Source organism: Capsicum annuum, chromosome 6 (genome assembly GCF_002878395.1).
Source record: "Capsicum annuum cultivar UCD-10X-F1 chromosome 6, UCD10Xv1.1, whole genome shotgun sequence".
NCBI lineage: Eukaryota > Viridiplantae > Streptophyta > Magnoliopsida > Solanales > Solanaceae > Capsicum > Capsicum annuum.
The window spans coordinates 44,836,926-44,855,924 of record NC_061116.1 but is presented as its reverse complement, the minus strand read 5'-3'; the positions used below and the strand labels follow the sequence as shown (position 1 = coordinate 44,855,924).

Below are 18,999 nucleotides of genomic sequence, written 5' to 3'. Positions count from 1 at the left end.
TTTATGAATAAAAAATAAATATTTGTTACATTTTAAATTTTAATCATGAATTTAACTTTAACCGTAACTCTTTTAGTCATATGTCTCCATCTAGTTGACAGTATGTTATAAGATTCTAAATGATTCGTACTTTGAATAACAAATGATACTAATTGTGAAAATTATTTTGATGTCTAGGGAATTATTTAGGTGAATTTAATTAGATTATAAATAATTACTAATTTTGAACTTTCTTTTTGGTTCCTGTTGAGCAAAAAAATTTATGTGTTCACCTTTTTTGGGGGGTTTATTATATTGTTTTCTTATATGTAGTTTTTAAATAATTTTTGTAGAAGCGTTCATATGGTGTTGTTCGTGGCTTTGCCTAAATATAACTCTAAATTGACATCTTAGTTTTAAGATTAGGGCACAACACTATCTTTGATTGGATTTGTTTTTTTCAAATTTCAACTTTATCATTAGTTAAAGTTATAAATCAAAAAAACCGAAAAAATCGAACCAAACCGAACTAAACCGACAAGAACTAAACTAACGATTATTTTCTTGGGTTGGTTTGGTTTGGTTTTTGAAATTTAAAAACCGACTAAGTTGGTTTGGTTATGGTTTTGACCAATAACCAACCCAAACCGACCCATGAACACCCCTACTAGTGGGTGATGCGATTGCGGTGACGTTAAGTATAATTATAAAAATTGTAGTTTCTGTCATAGATTTGCACTCTTTGAAGAGGAATCATTTTATAACTCTGAGGTATGATTTCTAGAATTAGTTTTTTGATTAGATATATGATTCCCGACAAATTTCCGTCTTATTGTAAAAAACATGTTTATGGGGAAATAAGGTAAAAGAGACTTTAAGAGTGGAAAACATAAATAATGTTGGAAAATCGTGAAAAAATTTGAAGTGTGGATCGCGTTAAGAACATTATCCTTAGGGATACTATATGAATAGGATATCTGGTAAGAACTCAACAAGCACTTTTACATCCCGTTTAACCATGATAATAATAATTTTTTGAAGTTGCAGTTGAAGTTGTATTTGGCCATGAATATAAAAAAAAAATTGTAAGAAAAGTATGAATGAAAAAAAAATTGAAAAAATTATTTTCACTTTTCATACAATTTTGAAATTGAATTTGAATTTTTCATGACTAAACCATCTTGTTTTCATTAAAATAAAATAATTTTCTAAAAAAAAGAAAAATATTTTCATGATCAAACAGCTACTAAATACCTCTTTACAAAAGGCAAAGACGTGTGTAAATAAATCTGTAAAACAGAGTCATACAGTGACTAAGATATACAACTGCTAAAACATATACAAAAATTGTTTTAGTTATATTAATGGCTCACAAACATCTCGCGCCAAAGGAGGCAAAATCCACCACTTTTGCCTTTCTACACATTTTCTTGTACCCGCAAAACCAATCTTTATACTAGCTCAGTAAAAGACAATTTTCTATAAAGTTAACATGAGCGTTCTGCCTAATCCACGAAGAACACTTTCTTTTGAGATATCATCAACTTCCTTTCTAACAGCTAATTAGTGACTATTACTATATTTGATAAAAGATTAATGGAAAAGGGCCAAAATGGCCCAACCTATTGAAAAAGGTCTAAATATAATAGACCCTCCGTCCGTCTATAAAGATTGATTCTTTTGTTTATGAAGATTGGTTGAGTTTCTTTGGTGGAGAAGAGAAAGAAAGTGAGAGTGAGGCGAAAAGTCCACACAGCTTTACCGAATTCAATGTTGATATAAATTGTTCCTAAAACAAAATACGAACTCCCAAAGCCAGTAAGGTGTTTTTTTGTTAGAAGTAGCTGTCTGTTCTGTATATGATCTTCCAAAATCTGCTATACAGAATAGCAATTTCATGAACCCTTGAACTCCGATATCTGACCTACCCAGTTTTAGTCTCAGGAACATGGGTGGTGGAAGTACTAAACATGGTGTAAAGGGAATTTTAGTCTGAGTGAGTTGGTGGAACATTTCCGTAGCATATTCAAGACAATTGAGCTGTGGAGGGAAAGTGAAACCATTTTCAAGAACATAACCTTAAAGAGAAGACAATATACCATGATGGACAACAGTTCCTTTTGGTAGCAACAGCATCTTATCAATGGAGGCAAGAATATTGGAACTTAGTGGATGAATGGGCAAAAGCTCAGAATGCCGTGACGAATTGGTTATTGATCTGAGTGTCTGCATTACTACATTCAAGACTGAATATTACTAGCAATATTAGATGCAGGAAACTGCAGCGAGTTTCAGGTTGTGGAGACGGGCAGAAAAGGCTAACATTTCCGAGACAGTGAGCGAAGGAAGGCAAGAATCATATTGAGAGACATTATCTGAAAGCTTGCGAAAAGACTGATGAGAAGGGGAAGAGAGTTTTAAGAGAAGTGTTCCACTTGTAGGCGAAGTTCCAGCTGCTAAAATGTTAAGCATTCTGGATTTTCCCGCACCACTTGGACCAAAAATGGCCAGAATCTGAAAAAGATAGGCAGTGAAAGAAATGTCTTTCAAGATATTAATTGGTGGTGTTTATATGAGAAAACTGAAAAAAAAAAAAAAGTAGTCTTTTAAGTCTTCTTTTGAGTATCAGTGACATTGACCAAAGGGAATGGTCAAAATTCCTTTTAAAAAAGTAATTAGGATAAATAGGACCAAATTAATATTTCTAAAACTTTTAATCTTTCTAATATACAAATCAACCCAATTCTAATTAATATGTAATAAAAATAAACGGCAATCATTTACGGACATCAATTTTCAAAAAAGAAAACCTCTCACTTCAAACGTTTCCTCTTCCTTCTCTCTTCTCTCAACAACTCTCTTCTTTTTTCCAACAGATTGTCTCAAACCTTCACAACATATCGAGTTTGCAGCCATTTTAAACCACATTAGTTGTTTGAGAGAACACACGTTCGAGTTCCTTCTTCCCTTGTAGACGTAGATTTCTCTCTCTTTGTAGGTAAGACTTTATATTTATTGTTTCTTAAAAAATTTGGGCTTTTTAGTTAGTGAAGAAAAATAAAATTTGGTTGTATTATCTTCAAGTAGGGGTTAACAATTTTGAGTTTTGATGCTTAAAAAAATAAGAAGAATCCAAGAAAATCCTAATTTGTGGTTGTTGTTCTCTTAATATAGTGGTTGATGTAAATGGGTATCTTTTCTAAGTGAAATATGATTTTTGTGTTGTTGTTCTTATCCTTGAACATTGTTGTAAAAATAGCACAAACTTGAGCTTTGACCTTTTTCGGAGATCTCTGTTGTGACAATTTTGTATTGTCATTTGTGTTGTTGTACTGAATCACTTCACTTGGTATTTGTTGGGGTTGGTGAATATTAGTGGGTGTTGTTGGTGTTACTTGTTTGTTTTGTTGGTGTTGTTCAGATGTGCGCATGTTTTGTTTTGTTGATGTTGTTGGTGTTATTGATGGTGTTGTTGGTATTGTTGGTGTTGATGTTGGTGGTGTTGGTGTATTGGTGAAAACAAAAACATTGGTATTGTTCAAGAGTGTGTGTGATGATATAGCAGCTTGGTGTTGTTGTTGTTGATGTGCTTGTTCATTTTGATATAAAATGTTGCCCAATAGATGTGTAATATGTTGGAAACAACTACTGGTTAACAGGCTTGATTTATTCCAACAGATGAACAGTCTGTTACAACAGATGAGTTATTTGTTGGAAGAAATCAAACCAGTAGCAAGATCTATTTTGATTTCTTCCAACAGATGACTTAACTGTTGCAACAAATGAGTCATCTACTAGAAGACATCAAAATAAGACCTTCTACTGATTGGATTTCTTCCAACAGGTGACCCATTTATTTCAGCAGATTGGTCATCTGTTGGAAGAAATTAAAAAAAAAGGTCTTCTAATAGATGACCTACCTATTACAACAGATAAATTATTTGTTGTTATCGCTTCACCTGGTGAATTTTTGTCTTGTTGGTGTTGTTAGTGTTTTAGGTAAGTTTTCTTTTGTTGGTGCTGTTGGTGTATTGGTAGAAACAAAATATTGATGTTGTTCAAGTGTGTGTGTGGCGATATAGTAGCTTAGTGATGTTGTTGTTCTTGTTCTTATTCTTGTTGATATATAATATTGCCCAATAGATGTGTAACATATTGGAAACAACTATATATCTATTAGTTAACTGACTTGATTTATTCCAACAGATGACTCATTTGTTATAATAGATGGGTTATTTGTTGGAAGAAATCAAAACAGTTCTTCCAACTGATGACTCATCTGTTGCAACAAATGAGTTATCTATTGGAATAAATCAAAACAGGTCATCCAATAGATGACTCACCTATTTCAACATATGGGTAATCTGTTGGAAGAGATCAACAAGTAGCAAGACCATTTTGATTTCTTCCAACAGATGACCCATCTGTTGCAACAAATGAGTAATCTGTTGCAACAAATGAGTTATCTGTTGCAATATATAGGTCATCTATTAGAAATATTTTTGTAATATGTTGTATTTATTAAATTTTCTATTTCTCTTATTTGTAGATAAAAAATGACTACCAAAAGAAAAGACAGTGGATCAACTTCTGACAAAGCAACCAAAAAGGCTAAATTACAAACACCATTAGAAGAGTTTGCTAAACAAGTTTTTTCACAAACAAATGAAGTACTACCATCTGTTGAAGATAGAGATATTGCACAATCAACCGAGGGAGATAATGTATAAAAGGAGTTGAGAGAGATGAAGAAGAGGTTGTAGAGGGGCAAGATAAAAATAAAAATGAGAAAAAAAATAGAGATAGTGAGGATGAAGATGATGAAGAAAGTCATATAGGAGATAAAGAGAAAGGTGCGGATGAAGAGGAAAAAGAAAGTGAGAAAGGAGAGAATGAGGAAGAAGATGGATCTGAAAAAGAAAATAAAAAAAAGGATGAAGAGGAAACAGACGATGACGATATTAATAATGATCGTGTTATATCATCGATCGAACACAAACGTAGATAAAAAATCCAACATGATCTTGTCAAAAATTTTAGTATTGAAAATTTCCAAACCAAGACACCCATAGATAACCTTACAAGAATGACTGGTGATTTTGTAGTTAAATCTGTCATGGGTAAAATTTGATGTGCTTAGGAAGATTTTGAGTGATGAAAAATTGGATGATTATTTTAAATTCAGCTGTTTTAGATACTTTTGATCTGCTGGAGGACAACAATGGACACTTTCAAATACCATTATATATGTTCTTCTTAAGCACAAGATCAAGTATAAGGGTGATTATGAAGAAACGTTGAAGGATGAAGACAAGAAGATGAATGAAATCTGGATAAATTACTGTGACATGCTAGTTTATTTTGGCATGAAAGAATTTGCCATAGTGACTGGCCTAATATGCCATCCTCTATCTGAATCTCTTTCCACAGTAACACCCTTGAAAAAGTCAAAGGCAAATAGGATACCAAAATCAACATTATAGAAAGTTAACACACTAACCAAGCCACCCACCAAAACCAACAAAGGCAAAGAAAGAAAAAGAGTTGTTACCCATTGATATTTGATCTCCAGAATAAAAGGTTTTTAAAGAAGCACAATGAGAAATTATGCTTAGTTTGGTTTGTGCATTCCATTCTATGGACTAGAGACACCAACAAAGTGATAATATTTGAAATGACATATTGATAATAACTTGCAAGCGTAGATGGTATGACGATACCAGCAGGTTATGCCTTAATAGTGATTATTGGTTCAATGAATGAGAATGTGTAAATATTTTAATTGAGATTAAAAGGGTTTATGCCGCTGAGCCGTGAAAGTGGAGGTCCCGAGGGGCTGATACTGAGAACCCATGTTTGCCGACGTGAGGATTAGTCTTAATGACCGTGTGCTTGTGTCAGACTTTATATATTTATATCCTGGATTGACGAAGGATCATGGATTCCCCGGTCTTCCTTGATACACCAATTTATGCGGCTAACACGCACTATGACCCTTTCAGCAGGGTGAGAGCTGGACCCATATAGTTCGTGGGTATAGATGACGATTTGAGCTACATAGTCCAGGTTAATGTTTTAACTCTCATGCTAAACCTTGTTACCTATCCTGACACACACACACATATATATATATATATATATGTATATATGGATATAATTTTGTGCATATGGTTTTGGAATGATTTTGGACTGAGTGATCATGACATTATTTTATCCCTTCCATAAGTTACATATTAGAGCTCACCTTGCTAACCGTCCTCGAATACTATATCCCAATGCAATACAGGGTACGAAGACACTTTTGTTTCCTTGCACAGTGGTATGTGATTTCTAGATTGTCCGAGAGTCAGCTCTCAAGTGGTGAGCTTTTATTCTCTGAAAGGCCCTCATTTCATGATCTTGTCTTTACTTATGCCTTAGACTATTTCGGTGGGTTTATGGCTATAGTTTGAGCATGTCCAGACTTTGGTTGATATTTAGTTTCTTAGAGGCTTTTGTGGACAAGATGTGGGTGGGTTTGGTATTGTGGATTTATCTATCTTATTATATGTTTGGAACTCAGTTCTATCTTGTTATATGTTCGGAATTTATCTCTATATTTTTATATGATTGAAATTCATCCGCTGCAAGTTGTATTGTGTTCTGATTGGCTAGGTTAATTGGGGTGGTCTTTGGTCCTTGGAAGACTTGATATATCTACCACAACTAGGTCCTAGTTTGGATCTTGACAAACTTGGTATCAGAGCATAGGTTCATGGTCATTGGGTGTCCACAAAGGCGTGTCAAGTAGACTCTCTTTTAAGGGTGTGTAGCATGCCACACTTATAAGGGAGATGCTCCAAGGCTTTTAGGAATTTTTTCTCTTTCATGTGATCTATATTCAAGCTATAGAGACTAAGGTCTTGAAAAATAATCTAATTCCATTTATTCGCATTTCAGATCATCCCTCCTTAAATATTTGATGCTCGTAGAAAATCCTCTGTCCCACTTGAGAAAAATATGGATGGAACTCACCCTGTTTATAGAGTTCAGACCTAGTCTAGGGTCCCAGTTCCTGTTTGTACTACCCCCATGGAGTTTCACCAATTTCTACCAGTCCACCTCGGTCTTCTCAGGCTGATGATGTTCATGCCCTACCGCCCCAAGGAGATATTTTTAATGCCGAGTTTCATTGATCTATTTATCTGGTGACCCGGTTGGTGACTTCTTAGTCTTATCAACCTTACCATGTTAGTTCTATTGCTCCATCTTCTAAGGTCACTAGAGTTATCTAATTTATGAGATTGAATCCTCCGACCTTTACTGGCTCTACGATTGAGGATGATTCTTAAGGTTTTATGGATGAGATGGAAAAGATATTCAGGGTGATGCATGCCACTAACTCAAAAGGTGTTGAATTTTCTGCACATCAGTTGATGGATGTGGCATATTAGTGGCATGAGGAGTAGTCAAGGGGTGATGATGTTGAGAAGGCTATGTGGGAGGAGTTTTATGGTGCTTTCTTGATCATTTCTTTCCTCAGGAGTTGAGGGAGGCTAAGCCCGAAGAATTTGTGAGCTTAAAGCAGGAAAGGATAACTGTGAAGGAGTATGCTTTAAAATTCCACCAGCTGTATTGTTAGGGTCCTGAGATTGTGTCTAGTATGACGTCAAGAATAGGGAAGTTTACTTTGGGTTAGTATCGATACTTAGCACTAGAGTGTAAGGCATCAATTTTTAATAATGACATAAATATCTCCAGGCTGGTGGTGTATATATAACAGGTTAAATATGAAAAGAAGAAACAAGTAGAAATAAGAGCGAGGCAGAATAAAAGTTCAAATATTCAGAGCAGGATGCAGGCCAGCAGAACAGTGGTAGACATGGTAGGCAGTGGGGCAAGAAAAGTACTTGGGGAAACTCGAGTTTATATTCTACGGCTAGTGATCTATATTCTAAGTTATCTGGTGATCATCACTTTCAGACTGACAATGGGTTTAGGGAACAAGGTGCCCAGTCTCAGGTTAGCGGAGCCCAGTTAGCCCTATCTTATCTTTCTTGTCATTTCTATGGATAATTTAATCTTTGTCAGTATATAAGAAGAGGAATAGGTGCTATAATTATGGTCAGCTGGGGCATCTGCAACGACACTGTTCAGCTAAGGTTACTTCTGGAGCTAATAAGGTTCTGATTGCTACTTCATCAGCCCCTATACCAAAGGGTGCTACTTCTAGTATCGTCACTGGCCAAATCATCTTTATGCCCTTTCCACCCATCAAGAATCTGAGGTATCTCATGATATTGTCATTAGTACATTATAGCTTTTCATTCATGATGTATATTTTTTGCTTGATCCGATGTCCACCCTTTCTTATATGACCTTTTTTATGGCTGTTTATTTTGGTTTTGGTCTTGAGTGAATTTTCAATCCCTTCTCTATATCTACCCTGATGGTGATTCTATTATGGCTAAAAAGGTCTATACGGATTGTGTGGTGTCTGTCTATGTTAGAGAGACCTTGGTGGATCTAATAGAGTTAGATATGGTCGACCTTGATGTGATCTTAGGGATGGATTGTCTTCACTTGTTCTATGCATCTCTTGATTGGAATACCCAAAAGGTCACTTTCCAATTCCCTAATGAATAGGTAATAGAGTGTGATGGGAGTTCCCTAGTTCCTAAGGGGAGGTTTATTTCCTATCTTAAACCTCAAAAGCTAATTTCCAAGGGGTGCCTATATCGTCTAGTTTTGGTTAAAAATTCTAGTTCTAGCATTCCTTCTTTACAATCTATCCCTGTCGTTAATGAGTTTCCCGAGGTGTTTCCCGATGATCTTCCTGGTATCCCTCCCGACAGAAAAATACACTTTGGGATTAATTTTCTACTAGATACCCATCCTATCTTTATCCCTCAGTACAGAATGGCTCAAGCCGAGTTGAAAGTACTTAAGGAGAAATTAAAGGATCTTTTTGATAAGGGTTTTATCCATCCTTGTGTCTCTCCTTGGGGTGCTCCTATGCTTTTCATGCATAAGAAGGATGGGTCTCTTTAGATGTACATAGACTATCGACAGTTGAATAAGGTGATGGTGAAGAATACCTATCCTCTTCCTAGTATCGATGACCTTTTTGACCAACTTTAGGGTGCTAGATATTTCTCTAAGATTGATCTTCGGTTAGATAATCATCAATTGAATATTAGGGAGGTGGATATCACTAAGACTACTTTTCAAACCCGATATGGTTATTGTGAGTTTCTGGTTATGTCTTTAGGTTTGACTAATGCTCTAGCTGTGTTTATGGATCTCATGAACTGGGTATTCAGGAAGTTTTTTGGTTTTGTTTGTGATAGTATTTATTGAAGACATCTTAGTTTATTATAAGAGTGAGAAGAATTATGCTAATCACCTCCTAGTAATGTTTCAGACTCTTAAGGATCCGTGATTGTATGCCATGTTTTTGAAGTGTAAGTTTTGGTTGAATATTGTGACCTTTCTGGGTCATATTGTTTCTAGTGAGGGGGTCATGGTAGATCCACAGAAAGTTGAGGCGGTTAATAAATGGCCTAGACCCATGAATCCAACTGACATCAAAGCTTCTTGGGTTTAGCTGGGTAATATACAAGGTTTGTGGAGAGCTTCTCATTTATTACTACTCCATTGACTAAGTTGACTCAAAAAAGGGTGAAGTTTATGTGGTTCGATGCTTGTGAGGGCAGTTTTGAGGAGTTAAAGGATAAGTTAACTTTTGCACCAGTTTTGACACTTCCCGTTGTTTACTGTGATGTGTCTCTTGTGAGACTAGGCTAATTGATGCAACACAGTAAAGTGGTGGCTTATGCTTCCAAGCAGCTGAAGGTTCATGAAAGAAATTATCTGAATCATGATCTAGAGTTGGCGGCGGTGGTGTTTGCATCAAAGATTTTGGTGTTACTACTTATATGGAATCACTAATGTGTGGTGATTTTACCACTCATTCTTACTTAACATTGGCGAACATTGTCTTGATTTGAATGAATAAATGAGACATATTCGTAAGTAAATGCACAAATATCCACTCTTTGCAGGTATAGAGTTGAAAAGATAGAAAGATAAGGATTTGAGGTTACAATGATCAAAAGGGAGAAGGAAAAGGCAGCTAAAAACCTACAATTGAAGCTCCTCATTAGGTACCACGGTCGCAGTAGTCAAACATAGTTAGTCAACTGCGGTCGCATGAGTCTGTCGCGATCGCGGTCAAGTGGTGCGATCGCGGCTCATCGAAAGTATTTAGCCTAAGGGCAAAACTATAATTGCACGTGTTGACCCCAATTTGACAAAAAGACTCAAACCATAGCTTCATGAATCACATTCCATCTTCCCCAATTTTTTAGGTTTTAGCTCTAGACTTCATAGCCTCCATTTTTGGAAAAGAAAATATTGTATAAATTTTGGGTGAAGAATACATTAGAGACTTTCTAAGTGAAAGATTTGGTCACTTCCATTGTTGATATTATGGGAGAGCCAAGCTTGAAGTAACATTCGTTTAGATCTTTAACAAGTTATTTCAATGGAGATTATGGGTATATCTATGCTTATTTATCTTATGTGTAGGTAAATCTCCCTCTTGGGGTTATGCGTGAATAAGGGTTTAAGTGTGTGTGGGTTGTTATTGTTAGCATCTAGTTGGTAATTTATGTTTATGGGTTTTATCATTTCTATGCTATTTTGGTTGGGATTTGATGGGTGAAAGCCCCAAATATCCACATGGGTTTGATGAGTGAAAGCTCCAAGATCTAGAATGTTTAAGGCCATCTTCAAAAGAAGGGTTTTAGGTGAACTCTAGGAATTTATATCATTGTCGAAAGAGGTATGTGGAGACCAAAGAAATGATAGACAATTATGTGTGTAGTTTGTTAAATTTTCACTATATTAGACATAAGGGTGAATGTGAGGTTGACTATGCCATGGGTATCATCCTAGAGATAGGGATGTCTATATTGAGATTGTGGTTACCTATTGTTGAACACACCTATTTGGTATCAAAAGAATCAATAGGTGAAATTTTGGTGTTTTGTTGAAAGACTAGCATCAAAATCTATAACCAAGCCTACTCATATTTGATTTACTAAATTAATGTTGACGATTAACACCCATATGTCACTCCCTTAGTAATTCATAATCCCGAGATTTGTGGATAATTGTTAAAACTCTAATTATTCGTAGCCCCAAATTTATACTAGAAAAAACAAACCTATAAAGAAATACTAGTGTAGGAACCTATCTCCCCCATTTTATCTTTTTGTACTATTTGTTTGAATTTAACTTGTATCTATCATTTTAAATTAATTTGATTGTCAATCACATTGTTCCTCATGGATTCGACCCCGACTCCAAAATTGGGTAAATATATTGACGACGACCGCCTTGCACTTGAATTGACACGTAAGTTGAGCATTATAAAATATGGTGATGTTTCCAGGGAACAATTTGGCATACTAAATTTGTTTGAAATTTTTGTTTACTTGCTTGAATTCAAGCTTGTATATAAGTGTTTGTGATTTTCTTTGTGGGTAGATTTTATTTTATTTTTACTTTTCTCTATGATATCTCCGAACAAATATTAGTTGGATAGTTGGAGGTCCTATCTTGACCATCCATGTTCATATTGTGGCGGATCACACTTCAAGAGAGATTGTAACTATGCTTTTCGAATAGAGACATAATCATTATCTAGATTTGGTAGGGAGTACGGTTGTCCTTTGTGTGTTAGTCGAAATGGACATTGCGATGATTGTCCCAAGGCCCCCCTATTATAGTAATCGAATTGCTAGTTTTTCTTATAGGATTAATAGGTCTTATGATGAGAAAAAGGATGAGCAAGACACCGAGTCCAATAGATGTGAACCAAGGCTACTAACCATTTTGGATCGGTTGGATACAATGGGGGAGAATCTAGAACACATACATCAATAATGGACAAGTGTCAATAAGGAGGTAATAGGTAAAGAAGAAAAGCTTGAAACTATCATTACCATGCCCATTACCCAAGAGGAGGTATGTCACGAAGAGAAACCAAGCTATGATTATGAGCTTGGTAGCGAAGAATCCTCGTTGGCTTCCCAATCATCTGACTCATATGAGGAATAAGAAGCCAAAATAAAAGAAATAATCTTAGAGTCAAGAGAAGAATCAAAGCAAATATCTTACAATGACTCTAGCTCATTTAGGGGTGAATATGCTTCGGTGGATGCTAACCAAAAATTAGGTGTTGGACCTCGTTCAACCCACTTTTCAACATTATTCTTAGAGGACGTAATGAGGATCCACCCCTTTGAACAAATGGAGGATTGTGGGGAGGCGGAGTCCAACTCTTGTATTTTGGAGTTTGACATTCCAAGGGAGCACATGGAGCCCCATCCATCAATGGCCAAGGAACTCAACTTACGATGTACAAGGAATGACCTATTGATAAACACACTTTTACCCACGGAGCCAATCCGAAAGATTGATGTGAAGTTGGGTAAAAGGTTTAAGTCTTTAAAATGGCGAGATCGAAACTTGCTTTCCATATCCTCTTCTCTTCCAAGCCTCATCTTGGAAGATCTGAATATTCTGTCCCTCTGCCACTCATTGCATATTGAACAAAAGTTGGGATGGAGATTTAACTCTTCAAAGTGGAGACATAAGAAGAATAGGTGGAGGCGTTGTGCCACGACGTTAAACTGAGCGCTCGATGGGAGGCAACCCATCATGCCATGAAAAGTGGCATATATCCCTTTTATTTATGTAGGTTAGAGTAGAATTGATTTTTATTCTTGTTTTTGTGCATGCATAGTCCATAAAATATTTATTCTAATTTGAAAAAAGAATGTGTGAAATTGGCAAATGGACTGAGCAGGGCACATAGAAACCTTTTTGTTGGTCTCAGTTACCATGACCACGTGCATGTCCCCGCGATCGCGGAGTCCGAGTGACCGCGATCGCAGAAATATGACCACTATTGCAGTTTAATTAGTTAAAAAAACCATCTGATATCCCATTCCCCCCACGATCCTCTCTCATTTTATCTCAAAATCCTCTCTAATTTTTGGTATTCTATAGCATATCCAAGCATAAATTCATTGGTTTATGTCACTCTCTTAGTAAAGCATCTTCGTATCTACATGTGTACCCATATGCCACTATCTTAGTAATGTGTAATCCCGAGATCCGTGCATAATTGTTAAAACTATAATTATTCATAGCCCTAAATTTATACTAGAAAAAAAACCTAAAAAAAAATACTAGTGTTGGAACCTATCTTCCCCATTTTATCTTTCTGTACTATTTGTTTGAATTTATCTTGTATCTATCATTTTGAATTAATTTGATTGCCACTCATATTTTTCCTCGTGGATTCGACTCCAACTTCAAAGTTGGGTAAATATATTGACGACGACCTTCTTGCACTTGAATTAACATGTAAGTTGAGTGTTATCATGGATGTTGATATCTATTCAGACCATATGATATTACAGTATGTGTTCACCTAGAAGGATTTGAATCTCAGGCAAAAGGGTGGCTTGAGTTGCTCAACGACTATGATATGAGTCTTCACTATCACCTAGGTAAAACTAATATGGTTGTTGATGCTCTAAATATGTTTTCTATGAGTATCTTATCTCGTGTGGATGAGGAGAAATGAGGATTGGTGAAGGATATTCACCGGTTTGCTAATCTTGGAGTTTGACTTTTAGATTCAGATAATAGAGGTGTGATTGTTCAAGAGGTGGTAAAGTCATCTATTGGTACTGAAGTGAAGGAGAAACTAGTTTTGGATCCTACTTTGATGTTGATTAAGGATAATTTGGGCCAACAGAAGGTTATGGCTTTTGAGATTAGTGGTGATGGTATTTTGTGGTACCAATGTAGGTTGTGTTTTTTGAATGTTGGTGGGCTGTAAGAAAGAAATTTGACTGAGGCTTATGAGTCGAGGTATATAATTCATCCTGGTTTGAAAAAGATGTATTATGATTTAAAGGAGATTTATTGGTGGAACAACTTGATAAGAGATGTGGCCAATTTTATGGCTATATACACGGTCTGTCAAAAAGTGAAGGTTGAGCACTTGAGGCTTGGTGGAATTTCTCAGGAGACTAATTTGCCCATGTTGAAATGAGAGAAGATCAACATGGATTTCATTACTGCTATTTCGAGGACTCAGAATCAACATGATTTGATTTGAGTCATCATGGATAGGATGACTAAGTCTGCTCATTTTTTTTCCTATAAGGACTACTTACTCTGGAGAGGATTTTGCTAAGTTGTTTGTTCAGGAGATCATTAAGTTGCATGGTGCTTCAGTTTCCATCATTTTTGATCGAGGTACGGAATTCTCTTCTTACTTTTGACATTTGTTTTAGAAAAGCTTGGGCACAAAAGTGAACCTGTGCACCATATTCCATCCTCAAATGCATGGACAGGTGGAAAGGACCATTCACACTTTGAAAGATATACTAAGGGCCTATGTGATTGACTTTGGAGGTATTTGGATGGATTATTTTCCTCTTATTGAGTTTACGTATAATAACAGTTATCACTCTTGTATTGAGGGGATCATTTTGAGGCTCTTTATGATAGGAGGTGTTGATCTCCTATTGGGTGGTTTGAGATTGGTCAGACTAGATTTTTCGGTCTAATCTAGGTTCACCAAGCAATAAACAAGGTAAAGGTGATTAGGGATTGGATTAACACTGCCCAAGTCGCTAAAAGTCCTACCCGGATGTGAGGCAAAAAGAGTTGGAGTTTGATGTTGGTAATTGAGTATTTTTAAAGGTATCTCCTATGAAGGGAGTGTTGAGATTTTGGAATAAGGGGAAGTTTACTTCCCGATATGTGTGTCCGTACTTTATTTTGAGATGAGTGGGCAACATCACTTATGAATTGGATTTTCCTTCGAGTTTGGGTTTCATTCAACAAATTTTCCAAATATCGATATTGAGGAGGTGTATGGGTGATGCCTCTTTGTTGGTACCTATTAAGAATGTTGGTATTTCGAATACCATTCTTTATGAGGAAGTTCCTGTTGAGATTTTGGCTAGGAAAGTCCATCATTTGAGGACTAAAGATATAGCTTCGGTGAAGGTCCTTTGGAAGAACCATAAGGTAGAAAAATCTACTTGGGAGGCTGAAGAGGACATGAAGTCTAAATATCTGTTCTTGTTCCTCGAGTTGGATAATCATGCTTAAGGTATACATTTTCCTACTCTTTTTATTTCCAGACTTTTTTAAAGGTGTTGTGATTGCATTCCTATCTTACATTTATGCAAATGGATGAGTTGACATCTTATTCGAGGATGAATGATCCTAAGAGAGGAGGGGGTAATGTAACACCCCAAATTTTTTCCTTTAAAAAATATCAGAGTTTTGAGCTTACTATCTAGGGTGTGACTTAGGTGATGAGTCATGAAGACTCCTTATGAGTCGTATGGATCCAATCATTGTTTGACTAGTTAGTTGTCTATGGTTTCTGCTAAGGTCATTACTTAGGCCTCACAAGTCGTAAGGTGAGGTCACGAGTCATAGGGGAGGACTTATGGCCAAACCAGTGAGATGACCCAAGGTTGCTATCTTGGTAACGACTAAGACTACACGATTCATAAGGTCTGTTCACGAGTCATAGGATGTGAATCGTGACCATACCAGTATGGATGCCCTAATTCACTGCCCAAACTACGGGTCCAGGTGACTACTCATACCCTGTCATTACGAGTCGTGACGTGACCCGTAATGACTGGCAATAGTTTTTCCTGTGTTTTATTTAAGGGAACTTTGGTTGTTTCTCATTTTTACCAATTTTTGTAACCCACAACCTAAAATGCCCTAAGGGACCCCATAACTCCCCATTCCTCAATCGTAAAATACTCTAAAAACTCTCTCAGATTCCCAAATCAAGAACAAGCTAGGGTTTCTAAGTATTTGGTATTTAGAGCTACAACTATTGATTTCTCTCCATAATTGTGATACTTTAAGGCATATATATCTTCTCCTAAACTTGTTTTGTTAAAATCATGTGTTTAGAATTGTTATTCATGTGCTTAAATAATGGTTTTGGGAATTATGTTGAAGGCCCTTGAATGTTATTGATGGATTTGCCTTTGCTATGACTTTTGCGAATCATTTATGTTTTGAATTGAGAGTTTTTGAACTCATTGGGCGCGGCCATAGTAAATGTCAATGGGGGTTGTAGATTCCCCCAAATAAATGGATTTGGACTGAAATTGGTAATAACCTCAACCTACCTTATGAAATTGTCTTTGAAACATGAGTAAATGTATATTGTAATCACTTTTAGAACTATCACTCTGCATAAAAGTCTAATGGAACATATATGGTTTTAAATTGAACCTTGGGGGTCATGGATTCCCCCAAGTTAATGGATAATTAAAATTGAACCTTGGTGTTTGTGGATTTCCTCATGTAGATGAATGATTGGATCTTGTGGGGTTATAGATTCCCCCAAGTAATGATAATTGGAATGACATGTTGATAATAGCTTGCAAGCGTAGTTCTTAGGGCGATACCAGATGGTTAGGCCTTAATAAATAATTATTAGTTCAATGAATGGGAATGAGTAAATATTTTAATTGGACTTAAAGGGGGTTGTGTCGCTTAGCCATGAAAGTGAAGGTCCCGAGGGACTAATAATGGGAACCCACATTTGTCGGCATGAGGGTTGGTCTTGATGACCATGTGCTTGTGTCACACTTTATATATTTGTATCCTGGATTAGCAAATGATTGTGGATTCCTCAGCCTTCCTTGATACCCCGGTTCATGCGGCTAACATGCTTTGGGACTCTTTCAACAAGGTAAGAGTTGGACCCATATAGCCTGTGGTTATAGATGAAAATTTGGGCTACACAGTTTAGGTTAATGTTTTAAATCTCATGCTAAACCTTGTTCCCTATCCTGACATAATATATATATATATATATATATATATATATATATATATATGTATTTGGATATGATTCTTTGCATATGGTTTTGGAATCACTTGGTTCTGATTGATCATGGTATTATTTTATTCCTTCCCTGAGTTACATACTAGTGCTTACCCTGCTAACCGTCCCCGAATGTTGTATCCTCACTTGTTGTAAGGTCCGAAGACACTTTTGTTTCCTTGCACAGTGGTAGGTGATTTCTGGATTATTCAAGGGTCATCTTTAAAGTAGTGAGCTTCTATTCTATGGAAGGCCCTCATTTCATGGTCTTGTCTTTACTTGTGTCTTAGATTATTTTGGTGGGTTCTTGGCTATGGTCGGGGGTATGTCCCGACTTTAGTTGATATTTGTTTTTTTAGAGGCTTTTATGGATAGGATATGGGTGTATCTTGTATTGTGGATTCTTAGACCCAATTTAATTGATTTATCTATCATCTTGTTATATGTTCGAAACTTAATTCTATCTTTTTATATGTTTGGGATTCAGCTCTATTTTGTTATATATACTCGCTGCTAGTTGTATTGTGTTCTGGTTGGCTAGGTTAATGGGGGTGGTCTCTGGTCCTTGGAGGACGTGAGATACCTATCATGACTAGGCCATGGTTTGTGTCTTGACAGATCTTTTCAGCCTTTCTGATGATGCAGTAGTTTTCTTTTAAGTATAATAATTTTACTCAAGTTCACACATTGCGACAGATGGGTCATTTGTTGCAACTTATCTTTGCAGATTACCCATCTACTTGAACTTATACAATAAATGGGTAATCTCTTACAATAGATGAATAATCTATTGCAATAGATGAGTCATCTATTGCAACAAATTTTCCATCGGTTTCATAGGTTCTCTGAACCTGCTAATAGATTATTGTTGCATCCAAACGCACACGCAAAAGTATGCTATCATATAAGTAATATAAGATTAAGAGTCCAAATATCATACCACAGGGACTTTTTGATTAACTATTTACTAAATTAGACTAATACTAATTATTTATTTAAGTAATAAATTCCAAAGAAAAATTTATCCACTAAACTAAAGATAATAAAAAGAAAATAATCAATTAACAATTAAACAAGAAAAGAACAAATTTTACACAATCAATGAATGAATCGATCTAGGATTGTTGATTCACTAATAATCATGTAGAGAATCAATTTCATTAACTTATTTGATTATCTAGTTGTTGATTTACGGGGTTTGTTATACGATCATGATCTTTTGAGCCTCTAATTGTCTATCCAAATTGACTTCACAACTACATTGCTGAGCGGATATATGATAACCCAATCATAATACATTTATATATCTCACGGTTTAGTAATCAAGTAAGACGATCTAAGTATATTCCTATCCTAGCCAGAAATCAATTCTTTATTTTACTAAAGTTAAGATCTGACTCCCTATATTCTTCGTTCTATCTCATTGATTCTCCTTTCGGATTCACAATAAGAATATAGGTTTATTTTATTGGTAGCTAAGCATTAAAATAGTAAGCACAAGAATATAAGAACAACTATAATGATAATCAAATAAATAAAATCAAGAGACACTAAACAATTATTTAATTAGCTATCATAATCCTAGAATGAGAAGTTTAACTCCACATAGACATGGGGTAATTACAACAAGTCATCCAAAGAAAAACATAAAAATAAATAATAAAGGAGAAGAAAAGATGAAACCAATTTTCTCCGGTATCCACGACGACTTCTAGCACTCTCTAGTTTAAAAGTTATGTAAAAACTGATTTTATGGTATATTTATAGGTGTAGGAAAAAGTCCTATATAAAATAATGAAGTCGACTTAGGATAAATAAAAGTGGATACAGGGATGAGTCTGCTTGTCACGCTGCAAACACGGATGTCCACTGACAGCCAATTCCAATTGAAATTGGAAAGTAACCTATTGATGCCCGCTTGATTTTTTGTCTTTAATTTGTTTTATCTCCAAATCTTTTCTTCTTCACACCATTTTAATCCTACATTAAAATATAATATTAGGCATAATCCATAAAATTAATGCTCAAAAAGGACAAATAAAATTACTAAATATGAGGTAAATAATGACAAAAAATAT

General features: G+C 35.7%; 1 pseudogene; it reads right to left on the bottom strand.

Moving 5' to 3' along the window:
• Positions 1-1,260: 1,260 nt before the first annotated feature.
• On the bottom strand, positions 1,261-2,895 carry LOC124899478 (annotated as a pseudogene).
• Positions 2,896-18,999: the final 16,104 nt, after the last annotated feature.